The sequence below is a fragment of the Xyrauchen texanus genome, chromosome 39, assembly GCF_025860055.1.
Source record: "Xyrauchen texanus isolate HMW12.3.18 chromosome 39, RBS_HiC_50CHRs, whole genome shotgun sequence".
Classification (NCBI taxonomy): Eukaryota; Metazoa; Chordata; class Actinopteri; order Cypriniformes; family Catostomidae; genus Xyrauchen; species Xyrauchen texanus.
Window position 1 is genome coordinate 30,579,126 of NC_068314.1, and position 13,334 is coordinate 30,592,459.

Here is a 13,334-nt window from a genome sequence, read left to right on the forward strand (position 1 = left end):
ATGAGTAATGTGGATCAAAGAATTAGCTACATTTATTTTTAGATGGAGTATAGGATGTCCCACTGTAGGACATGCCAACTTTACATTAATATGTTCTGTAAACTATTTGTACTCTCATGTTATAATATTTGAGTACATTTCAAGCTAGTTTAATCATCCTGATGCCTTAAAGGCACAGTTGACCCAAAAATTTAAATTTAAAATGAAATTTCTCTCATCATTTACTCACCCTGGGTTTTTAGAAGAAGGTAGAGCTCTGTTAGATCCTTATAATGCAAGTAAATGGGTGCCAGCACTTTGATGGTCCAAAAGTCCAAAAGGCAGCATAAAAGTAATATGTGTGACTTCAGTTGATCAATTATTGTTTACTGAAGCAAATCGATACATTTATGTAAAAAATAAATAGATAATTAAAACTTTATTAACTGTTAAATGTGCTTCCTGCCAGCAGTTGACGCATCACATAGCTGTGCAAAACGTTTAAATCAGCACTTCCATCCATGATCTGATTCAGTTTGAATTGGTGAGAGTTCAGCCATTTCAAATAGCATCAAAACCCTGGACCGAAGCTCCAATTTAAAGATAAAAACATTTTACTTATTGACTTGTTTCTTACATAAACCTATTGATTCGCTTCAGAAGACACTCGTTGATCGACTGGAGTCGTGTGGATTACTTTAATGCTGCCTAAATGTGACATTTACTTGCATAATAAGGACAGAGCTCAATCTTCTTCTAAAAATCCTCATTTGTGTTCTGCTGAAGAAAGACAGTCATACACATCTGGGATGGCATCAGGCTAAGTGTATGAGAGAATTTTCATTTTTGGGTGAACTATTCCATTAAATCAGTTGTACATTTGCCATCATCCATATTGGGAATAGATTCATATCAGGATGAGAGTCTTCAGGTTCATTAACAGAATAGCCTAAGCTTTAAAACCAGTCCTGCTATTCATTCACCCTAATGTCTAGAGTCATTCACTGTCACAATTTATGGCCTGTTTTATAGAGGTTGGGTCAGACTTGGCCTCTCATTAAGTACCTTTAGCTTTGAGTAGCTCTTTCCTCCTCACATCTCTCAGATGAGTCCTCCCAAACCTCTCCATTAGTGGTGGCAACCACCTGTGCTGGCCTATTTGTAAATGTAATGACCACCGTGGTTGGCAGGAAAGTAAATGAAGGGAAAAGGCAATGGAAATTGTGGGAATGGTAATAGCCTTTTTTACGGGTTACAGATTACGATCATCAAAGCTGCAGTTTTGCTACAGAGCGTCCAGTTTTGCTACAGAGTAAAAGACACACACACACACACACACACACACACACACACACACACACACACACACACACACAGAGCACCGACAACAGCACCATTAACTAAATGGTCTTTAGTGCCATGGCTCCTAATGGTTGGTGACTAAATGGGGAGACTATTGTAAACCAAATACCATGTAATGATTAGGTACAGTATTAGTTAAATGCATATACAGTATGTGGGAACTGTGCAGAACTACGTTGGGGAACCACATGTTTTTCCAACCATTTATATTTACTTCCTTGTTTTTTTAAAGTATTAAAAAACCGACAAAAAGACAAAGGTACAATTTTCACAAGAGCAAAAACTACACTGCCATGAAAAATTGGGAATGACGTAACTGAATATAAAATGATGGAAAAACATAAAATCATTTATTCAAAGTATAGAATCAATATAGTTTGTTTATTGCAAAATATTCAGATATGTACAAATTAGTCGTTTGAAGATTAGGGAGACCAACTCGACTGCGTCAATTCTGAGCTCTTTTGGCGCAGTTTGTTTGCCAGGATTGGTGGATTTTCCCACCATTATCATGGGTAGTGTAGATCTTTAACAATAAATAACACCGACTGATGGCTTCAGAAAAAACATATACCATAGATTAACAACCTCAGAGCTCACGGTATGGCTGTCTTTAAAGGTTTATACATTTTCATTTAAAAACTTTCCCTATGGATAAAATGAATACTATTTCTACTTCCGGAATCAGACTGTGGCACTCTATTAATCTCAAAGGCATGGTGACATCAACTTGGTAATTTAAACAACACATGACAGTATGCTTTACTGTTACATTGTTGGCTAACCTTGACATTATTTTTTAATGTACTCCATTTGTTGAGTTCATAAAACTCTCATGTCTAATCTGTGGCTTAACTTGTTGGAAGAAGCAGTGCTGTTTGAATTACTGGAATTTCTAGAGCAGCTGACTCTTATTCTATCCAGAATGGTTTTATCATGATTGTTAAGTAATGGGTTGTTGGTAATGTGATTGAATATATTAGTGTCACGTTAAACATACAAAGCAATGGAAATATCCATATGCCCAGAAGAATGACAATTCATGATTTTCACCAGATGTTTTATCATTTTTGCACTTGTGTGTGAGAGAGATTAGGTGATTTATTTCAATGAAATATGTATGTTTTGGTAATATGAGTGTGAGAAAGCTCTTTCAATATGGATTACACATTAAATCCAAACTCTGCAGGGAGAATAAATGATAGTGATAAGAACTATCCAGGGAATCCATCCATAATACTTTGTTAATCTGAAGCTGTACTAAATCAACTATTTCCAAAACAGGAATGGAGAGAGAGAGAGAGAGAGAGAGAGAGAGAGAGAGAGAGAGAGAGAGAGAGAGAGAGAGAGAGAGAGAGAGAGAGAGAGAGAGAGAGAGAGAGTGACCGAGCAATGCCTCAGATGTGCCAAAAAGTGATTAAGATTAAGAAGCTGGGCTTTTTGTTATAGGAGCATACATTGAGGCACACTGCAAGTGTAATTCAAGAAGTCATAGATGGAAACTCCATGACTGTCTTTTTAAATTCATTGGATTTCACTTTGAGTTCTTAGGAGCATATGCAAATCCACTTTTCAACATTTGTTTGACTGTTCTTTTGCTTATAAGAGAACAAAATTAGTTTATTAATGCTCTCTACGGTATCTGAAACATTCCAAGGTCTATATTTCAAAAATGTTCCATGTTTCATGATCTGTTTCATGCCTATAAAGTATCCCTAGACAATAAAAACACTTTATATCTGATTAGCTGAGATTCCTTATAAAGACTCGGGTCAGTGTGCTGGGCATCGGACCTTTTCTAATTCCTCTTTTTAAGCTCCCATCCATCCCTACTGTCCTTGAAGCCCTTGTGTGTTTTTGGCAACGAGGGCTGCAACATGTATCGATTTTGGAGGGGCTACCACTAAGCCTTCTAATCTAACCACAAAGAGAAGGAAGGGAGAATGAGAAGAGGATTAGGATGCGGAAAGTCAAAAAAGGAAAATGCCAACCAGCTCCACATCCCCATGGACCATCTCCGATGAAGATTAGAAAATCCCCACAATGGCCACCCTGACAGTGGGAAGCCCAAATAAATTATTTCTAATGTTCATGTGCTGCAGTCCGAAGGTTTCAGAGGTGTTGGATGGGATAAATACACTTTCTGCTGTGAGCTGCTCCTTTGTGGGTCGAATATTGAAGATGTCTCTGTTGTTTTTTGTTTTTTTACGTTCGGTTTAGTATTAGTTAGTTGAATTTGTTTATAAACATTTTTAGGGCTATCAGTCGGTTAAAAGTTTTTATTGAATTAATTATATGGTATGCCGATTAATCAAATCAAACAGAAATAATCACAAATTTCAATATTTGCTGAAAAAGGTGCCTAATAAATTTAATCGAATATATAATAATCAAAATAAGTTTATAATAAATGTTTTGGCTGTCAATCTTTTCAAATTTTAACCATATTAATTACATGAAATGCAGATTAATGTATTGAATTAATCATATATTTCAATATTCGCATAAAAAAGCCCCCAAATAAAGATAATTCAATGTATAATAATCAAAAGAATTATGAAAATTAATAGTTAAAAATATAATTGTAAAAACTGCTTATAACAATTAACACAGTGGAGTGGTGGTGGTGGTGTAGGTGTAGTGGTCTAAGCACATAACTGGTAATCAGAAGGTCGCTGGTTCGAGCCCCACAGCCACCACCATTGTGTCCTTGAGCAAGACACTTAACTCCAGGTTGCTCCAGGGGGATTGTCCCTGTAATAATTGCACTGTAAGTCGCTTTGGATAAAAGCATCTGCCAAATGCATAAATGTAAATGTAAATATTGAATAATTCCTAATACGGTGGCTTGATTAGTTGGGTTAATTATTTTTTACACAATCATACTGAATTAATGCGTTAAATTGAAAGCCTTTGTTTAGTTTTTATTTCTTTTTTAGTTCTTTTTAGTTTTAGTTGTCAGCCTTTAAAGCTATAGTTCACTTTAAAGGGAGAGTTCTGTTATCATTTACTCACCATCATGTCTTTTTTCCGTGGAATACAAAAATAAATGTTAACCATTCACTTTCATTGTGTGGTAAAAAGATGCAAAGAAAGTGAATGGTGACTGAGGTTAGTGATGAGGGTGAGTAAATGATAACAGTATTTTCAAAATGTACAGCACCACAAATTGATCCATTAGCCTATGGCGACAACACTTTATCAAGTAGTGTTGGGTACAGGTATATACAAGTATATTTTGCAATATTTTGGTAGCGCCAAAGAATCAACCTACTAATGACGTATACTTATAGTTGACTAGGATAGAAGAAAACATTTTAACACAGAAAAAATATGGCTCTTGATGCATTAGAATATGTAAATGAAGTAGCCAGTTACTCTCCCATTCACTTTTTTTTCTATTTTTTTCTTACTCCATCTCCTTCTCATATTAGTTTCTGTCCTTTACCAGACGAAAAACACAGAGGTTTAAACATTTAGCCAGAACTGGGCCATTTTGGTTATTTTAAGTGCCAGATATCCAGTGTCTGAATGAAACCCTATGGAGGCAAAATCACAGCATTGTTGATAATTTGCATGTGGCCCATCTGTCACAGGACAGAAGGAGGGCGGTAAAATGGCCTTACCAGATCAGGGTAACCCCCACACTTAGGACCACCATGTTTGCCTAGTGCATGTCATATGGTTACCGATTGCAAAGGAGGATTGAAACTGGATTCCTCTGCTCCTAATGGCAAGACGGCCACACATACCAGTTATAAATCAGTCACTGGTTTACACGCTGCAATTAGTAAGGGCAGCAGTTATCAGTACCTATTGCACAGCTCTCTACAACGCTTTGTTCTGATTGGTCAAAATCGGCATTCTGCGACCTAATATTTTTGTAGAATGAGTGCTAAACTGCCCCGCGACCCTGTACACAGGATAAGCGGTTGACGATGGATGGATGGATGGATGGATGGATGGAGTGCTAAACTGTCTAATTGAATGTTGTACCTGGCAACCAATCACATACACTATGCTAGTTTCTTTCTCATAGCACTCTGCGATCTCTTTGTTTTCACTTAATAAAATTATTTCAATTTTTCAAGTCCATTTATTTCTTATTGGCAGAGACTATTTGCACTTACTGCAAATAAAGACATGCTATTTTCACTAAGTGTAAAAAGCAAAAAAAAAAAAACATATTTGCACTAAGTGCAAATCACGTTAGATGCTAGTTGCACTCTGGTGCAAATAGTGGCAGATACTCTTACACCCCTAACATACAGTATAGTGGCATCACTGCAGCATTTTTATTGTGTTTATTTGGAATCCCACAGACACCCTACACCAAGCCCTACCACTACCCCACAAAAATTAACAATGGTTTTACTACACTAACCATAGTATCACCATGGTAATTTTCTAGTAAAGTCATATTAACCACAAAATTAAACATGGTTACTATTGACTACTATTAAAACATGTTACTGTAGTAATACCAATGAGAGTACATCAGAACTACACTGATCAACCATGACATTAAAACCACCTGTCTAATATTGTGTAGGTCCCCCTTGTGCCGCCAAAACAGCACCAACCTGCATCTCAGAATAGCATTCTGAGATGCCATTCTTCTCACCACAATTGTACAGAGTGGTTATCTGAGTTGCTGTAGAGTTTGTCAGTTCGAACCAGTCTGGCCATTCTCTGTTGACCTCTCTCATCAACAAGGCATTTTCATCCACAGAACTGTGCCAGACAAGCTGGTTTGCGTATTTATGTAACGACTGATCTCCTGGGATTTTCATGCGCAACAGTCTCTAGAATTTACTCAGAATGGTGCCAAAAACTAAAAACATCCAGTGAGTGGCAGTTCTGTGGATGGAAATGCCTTTTTGATAAGAGTGGCCAGACTGGTTTGAACTGACAATGTCTACGGCAACTCAGATAACCACTTTTTACAGTCGTGCTGAGAAGAATATCATCTCAGTATGCTATTCTGAGATGCGGGTTGCCGCTGTTTTGGCTGCACAAGGGGGGCCTACACAGTGTTAGTGTAACGTGTAGGCAGGGTGAAAACACAGGAGCAGAAGACGACGATGAAGTGTGAGAACCCAAGTGCAGTTTATTTACATGAGAGATATCCAAAAACGTGAATCCAAAACAAAACAAACATGAACGACTTGACTTGACACAACGTGACAATAACACAATACTTGACAAATGACAATGGCAAACACGAGGCCTTAAATACATGAACATGGGTAGATTAACAGGTAGTGAGTCTACATTTTAGGAGCAACAACACAGAATGACCTACCGCCCACTGTGGCCAGCTTAAATCTAGGATTTGACAAAAGACCCAAGTTCAGAGGATCTGAGAGGCCAAAGTGGGAGCTATGGGTGAAGTAAATCAGACAAATAAGTTGGGGAAAGACCATTTAAATCCTTAAATGTTAGAAATGTTTGTATTTAATGCGAGATGCAACAGGCAGCCAGTGGAGATCATGCAGAAGCGGTGTAATGGACTTTAGAATGCTTAGTGATGGTGAGGACTCTTGCTGCAGCATTTTGAACATATTGTAGCCTAGCAATGTTTTTTTTGGTTAAACCAACAAGCAGGGCATTGCAATAATCCAGGCGTGGTATGATCAATGCATGCACTTGGGTTTCAGCATCAGCCAAGGTGAGAGAAGATTGGAGGCATGCAATATTCCAAGTGACCAAGTGGGAGTATATAGAAAATAAACAGTAATGGTCCAAGGACTGAACCCTGTGGAACACCTTGTTTGAGAGGAGCAGTGGTAGATTTATACTTCTGTATAGTAATGAAATATTTTCTATCAGTGAGGTAAGTAAGCCAAGTGAGAGCTGGAGCAGTGATGCCAGTTCCACAGAGACGAGAAATAAGGATATCATGAGTCAAAAAGCTGAGTTTAGATCAAGAAGAATACAAATATTTGTAGACTTAGAATCCACAGAGGATCCAAGAGGATGTCATTATCTACCCAAAGAAGAGCCGTCTCAGTGCTGTGTGATGTGCGGAAACAAGACTGATAAGGTTCATTAAGATTATTAGAATGTAAATAAGAATGCAGGTGAGTGGCCACTATTCTTTCTAAGATTTTTGATAAGAAGGGCAGATTTGATATTTGCCTGTAATTATTTAAATGATTGAGCAGTGGTGGGCAGAGTTAGTATAAAAAGTTTCTGCCAACAAGACGGGCTATTTGCACTTAGTGTAAATAGACACTCCGTTTCAGAAAAAAAAACAGGCACTTTCAAATATCCACAGATACATGTTTGGAATGAAAAGAATATAGAGCATTTCTTATGTGAGCTCTGCATCAGCTAGAAAAAGTGTCAGTGCTTTCATATAAGAAAGCTTTTATGTCTCAAAATTGTTCTCTGTTGCTGTCAGCATGGTTGTGTGATGTGTCTCTGAGGGTAATATTTTAGTGGTGATTACAGGGCATGTGGTGTTGACACAGACCGACCTAATTAGCTTGAATGTTTTATTTTAATGCCCTTGGTGTTCAAACAATGCTGGCATGCATCGTTTCGGTTCAAGTATGCCGTTTTTCATACTGCTGATCCAGGCAGAAAACACCTCCAGTTGCTCTCAATAATTGTACGTTCAATATTGGCCAAAGTAAAATACTCCTCTGCAACTGCTCCCGGCATCATTAAAACTCTCGCATCAATTTTTGTAGTTGCCATGGCACATATGTTCCACTCCGTAATGTTGGGAACAAATCAGGAATGATGGATACTGAGGTTGACCAAATCCGACGCAAGCCCCTTTGGCCACATTTTATCACAAAAGGGCCCGATGTACAGTATTCAACTGGAGAATCCACATACCCACCCCCAGCCCATTTTAAATTTGCTGGCAGATAAAGGTCTTCTCTGTGAAAGAGGCTTGTCACACCATTTGCATCTGAATGCCAACGGCTGTTGGCAAATTCAAGGAGACTTTGGAAAGTTTGCATACTGAAGCAAAGGGTGGACGCACATTCCCCAAACCATGCCAGCATAGTTATGAGTTCAGAAAGTAGACAGTGATGTTTGTGACTGTGAAGCCAAGGGCATGAGAGTCAGACATTTTAAAAGTTCAAGTGAGACTTATTTCATGTGCATTTGTTGGCTCTTAGTGGTAAATGTTGTTGGACACGCATGAACAACACCCAGAGCAAAAGCTTTAAGATGTTGCATTTAATATATTATCAAATGCACTATTTCCATATTTCTGCATTTTATACTTTGGGCATCTTTTCTGTTGTCTGATTTTGTGTGAGATATGTTTCATAATCCATTACCGGCTTATCCAATGTGTGCAAGTGCTCATGTCTTTTTACGTTTTGAAGATTAAAAAAAAAATCTCATCTAAACGCAGCATATTGGTTTGCTTATAGGCCTATATGAGTTAACTGAATATGTTTACATGCAGGATCTTACACCGATTATGCTCAGAAAGCCGACAACATGTGTATGGTCTTTTAAACATCTTAAACAGCTTTTTTGTAAAAAATGTTTTATCCTTGTAAGGTCATAAATGATTTAAGCAAAAACGATCGACACACATAGACTACCCACAGCACCGATTTTGCCATTCTTATCTAATGTGTACAGTGTAGTATATAGGGACTTAAAATGGTTCAAGGAATGAAAACAAAATACATTTTTTGCAGAATAGAACCGAAAATTGGAACGAAATACTTTTCAATTGTTCCAGAGTGAAAACATTATTTTAAATGCTGGTTACTGGTTAATAACCAGTTCATTTTGTTCCGATAATTTTTTTTAATTAAACCAAAACTAAAGTGTTTATCACAGTAAATTCTTGAAATTACACTATTTAATTTTGCCTGAAAGAATAAGGCTTTTCCCCTTTTAGTAGAACACAAGCATGAACTTTGATTCTGAAGGAAACCGCTAGTTTAAAACCAATAAAATAAAATATATATATTTGTTTTTATCTGCCCGCAAAAAATGACATGTAGTCCAGTCACGCCCATGCTTTTAATACATTTTAGGTGGCCAAATGATTATTTAAATATTTAAGGGATATATTTAATAGTAAGAATACATTTATTGAAAAGACATTACTTTATAATTACATTTTTTTAAATGATTGCTTATTTGAAGTGAGGCAAGTCGCTTATTTTGAGGTTATTTTTCCAAAACAGTTGCCTTGTTTCTCTTGAGAGAACACTGCAACATATATCACCCACTCTTAGCGCAGAGTACTGTCATTTTAAGAAGAACGTTAATAACCATTCTTTTATTTAGTTTTAATAGGTTTCCATATAAAAAAGATGGTGAACACTGGACCCGGGATGGAAACATTTATGCTCAGAATTAACTAAAATGATAAACATTTAGCTTTTTGTCCCTGGTGTGCCCATGCCTGTTTATGTTTTGACATCAAAAGCAGAGAGCAACTAATGTATGTTTTCGTACCTAGTCACAAGCAGATTTGTGGTAGTTAGCAGAGTATTGGTATTAGAATATCACTATTTTGATTATGCAGGGTTGATTAAAAAATTACTCTGCCTTTCATCGTAGCTCAAAATGTAAAAATGCAATTGCATTGTTTCTGAATGCACTGGCAAAATATACAATGTGTTGTTTAAAACTGGTTTACTGAAGTCCAAATTAATCTTAACCTTGGTTTGCCACACCAAAATCACATCACCCCAATTTACAATGCAATTTGCTCAAAATGCTGACAACAGCACAATGCAAAAGGACAGGCTGGCAACACAGTAGATTTGATATGGAGTATCTGCTTTAGTGTGCCATTTTACAGCAAGCCTTCTTGTCATAAATTATTCTCACTGGTTTGGTGGTAATGATGAGTCCCTAAAAGCACACAGGACTGCTTGAAATTCAAGATCTCTGATTAAGAATTTGTAGTAATTGGTAACAATGTTTGCATTCCTTGTCTGGACAAAAACATCTCCTATTTGTCCAGCTAGAGCCGTTTAAGATTTTCTCAAGCTGTTGTTTTTATCAATTGCCAGCAACGAGTCCTGAAGAGGGAAATGTAGGGGGGCCGGGGTGAACAGAGCAGCCAAGAGAATTTAAAACAGGAGACGCACAAGGTCAGACCTCATCCATTCCCCTGAGAGAGAACAATGACTGAGGAGAGAGCTGGAATTAACATGGACTGAATGCAGATGTGTGTGAGTGTTTGTGAGGGTGAGAGAGACGGAGAAAGTGGGAGAAACTGAAAAAGAGAGAGGTTGAGTGGCAGAGAAAGCACAGAAAAGTGATGCCGGGTAGAAGGCTCTGACAGATAAGATTGAAAATAACCTTAGACGATTTGTTCAGATGAGAGGGTCCAGAGATGAACAGTGGGAGACCTTGGGAGCATCTCTTGGAAAAAGTTTTGGGTGTTAGTTTGTCCTGCGGGAGGGTGACCTTTGTGTTGTCACCTCTGCCCTGAGGACTGCGGGGTGCCGAGATCTACCGCACTTCTGGCCTTGACCACTTTAACTCTATAAGGTAAGACTATGAGACTCAAGAGGATACACTAGAAAAAGTGGTAACAGCCAGTTCCACTTGACCTAACCCTTAAAATTAGTTAACCTAATGTATTCAGGTTGATTCAGTGAAGTTAAACTATATTTTTTACTTTAATATAGCACATTATTAGGTTAACATTTTTGCAGTGTACACTAACTTAAGTTAACCTAAAATATGCTCCATGTGCTATATCTCAAAGTCAAAAATTTTTATTTAACATGACTAAATCAAATTAGGTTACACCAACTAAATACATTTTAAGAGTTAGGTCAAGTTCTTTTATTGCATCTTTTTTCCAATAGAAATGAGTGGTGACTGAGGTTATCTTTCTGCCTAATTTCTGCTTTTGCATTCCACTGAAGAAGAAAAAAGTTATTTGGAACAACACGGGGGTGAGTAAATTATGACAGAATTATCATTTTTTGATAATTTATCCCTTTAACACTTAAGAGGGATGCTGTGGCATCCATTTTGGTTTGTGTTTCAATGGACAACGCTGTGGGAGATGGATGGGGTCTCCAAAAATAACTCTAATTCGTGTCTTGGCATATGTTTCCTCCTCAGTGCTCACAGTTGGTGGTGTGCTGGGTTAATGCTGTGTTAAGAAGCTACAAAATCCTTGTATTGTATTTGACTATCTGTTATTATACTTTTGTCTGACCTCCAAGTAGGTCTGCTGTGGTCTTTATCAAATAATTATGGTGTGTTCTAGGTGCACAGGAATGTTTTACACTTGTTGCTTGTTGCAGCTATTCCGGAAAGGTTAAGAATCAAAAGTCCGATTGCACAAATTGTTTTTACACTGTTTGCAGTTTCAAAGTTGCAGTTTATTTTGTGTTTCATAATTGTGTTACAGTTTAAATGTAGCGGAAAAGCCAATAACAGACTGTAATGGCTGGTTTAACAGGCTGTTTAATGGCCATTGTGACAACTTACCCATATAGTGTGACAACATTACCCGCTATTGGGTCAACGATAAAAGATCAATGCGTGTACAATGAACTGTATATTTACTGGGGAAAATTTGGTTGAAATATTCAATTCAACAATACAACAAACAATATTCAACTTTTTGTAGCCAATATTTTATAGTATTTGCCTATAAAGGAATTAACTTTCAAAAATAAACCTGAGAAAATAAATCACTGGAGTAAAATCAACCTCATAGAATGAACATTACTATAACTACATTTTTGCAAACTTTTACATGCCATGTTCTGCATTTCATCGCAGTTTACTGATGAAATTAACACTAGAGACACAGCAAGAACTGTGCGTTTTATTAACTTTCACACAAATCATTACTACCAGTGCTGGACTGGTAATCTGGCATACCTGGCATTTTCCTGGTGGGCCGACGCACTTTTGGGCAAGATCTTGCAAGATCTTGTAGATTTACACTCTACATTATCAGAAAGATAAGACCCTTCCTCTCTGTACATGCCACACAACTGCTCGTTCAGTCCCTTGTCATAACTAGACTGGACTACTGTAACGCTCTCATTGCAGGCCTTCCTGCATGTGCTATTAGACCTCTCCAAATGATCCAGAATGCAGCAGCACGTCTGGTCTTTAATGAACCTAAGAGAGCACATGTTACACCACTCTTTGTTTCTCTCCACTGGCTGCCGGTTCATGCACGTATTAAATTCAAGGCCCTGATGCTGGCATATAAAACAGTCACTGGGTCTGCTCCAGCATACCTAAAAACATTTATGCAGAGCTACGTTCCCACCAGAAGCCTGCGGTCAGCTAAGGAACGTCGCCTTGTCGTACCAAAACAAAGAGGCACCAAAACACTTTCCCGGACTTTCAGTTTCATCATACCACGTTGGTGGGATGACCTTCCCAACTCAATCCGGGAAGCTAACTCACTCTCTATCTTCAAAAAACGGCTAAAAACACATCTTTTCCAAAAGCACTTAACCGGTCACAAAAAAAAAAAAATTACTTACATTTCTTGTTGCACTTAAATCTGTTTTGTATACTATTATGATGATAGTGAAACTTTGTAATATGGCACTTTTTGTACCACTGTCTCCCTAAGATGATTCGCTGATGTTCTTCCTCTTTTGAAAGTCGCTTTGGATAAAAGCGTCTGCCAAATGAATAAATGTAAATGTAAGGGTTAAAATACTGGCCCAACCCAAGCTGTAAGATCAGTATAAACACGAATCTACACATTTCCATAACAGATTTGTATCAGACATCTCACACCCTCCTCCTTCCAATACATTAATGCTCAACTGTCTTCTCTAATAATGACCCCATCCTCCGCTAACCTTTGGCCTGTCTCATTTACACTCTCTCTGATTTCTTTTGGCTCATAGCCCACTGTCATTAGTATCCACACAAGATGCCGTATGTTCCACCGAGACGATCGTTGCACATCAGCAATGGCTTGCCGGTCTCTGAGCATCATTAATGATTAATTAATGCTGAGCATCATAAATATGATCATTTGTATGGAAGAGCTC

General features: G+C 37.7%; 1 protein-coding gene across 3 annotated transcripts in view; it reads left to right on the forward strand.

Moving 5' to 3' along the window:
• LOC127632682 (extracellular sulfatase Sulf-2-like) overlaps window positions 1-13,334 on the forward strand; it is a 44,352-nt gene that overhangs the window by 15,394 nt on the left and 15,624 nt on the right. Inside the window, exons 1-2 of one of the 3 annotated variants that reach the window (XM_052111422.1) lie at window positions 10,666-10,836; window positions 11,160-11,249. The exons of the other annotated variants lie outside the window; for them this stretch is intronic. The gene's annotated coding sequence lies outside the window, so the exon portion shown is untranslated. Of the gene's footprint in view, window positions 1-10,665; window positions 10,837-11,159; window positions 11,250-13,334 lie in introns of those variants that run through there. 3 annotated transcript variants of the gene reach the window in all.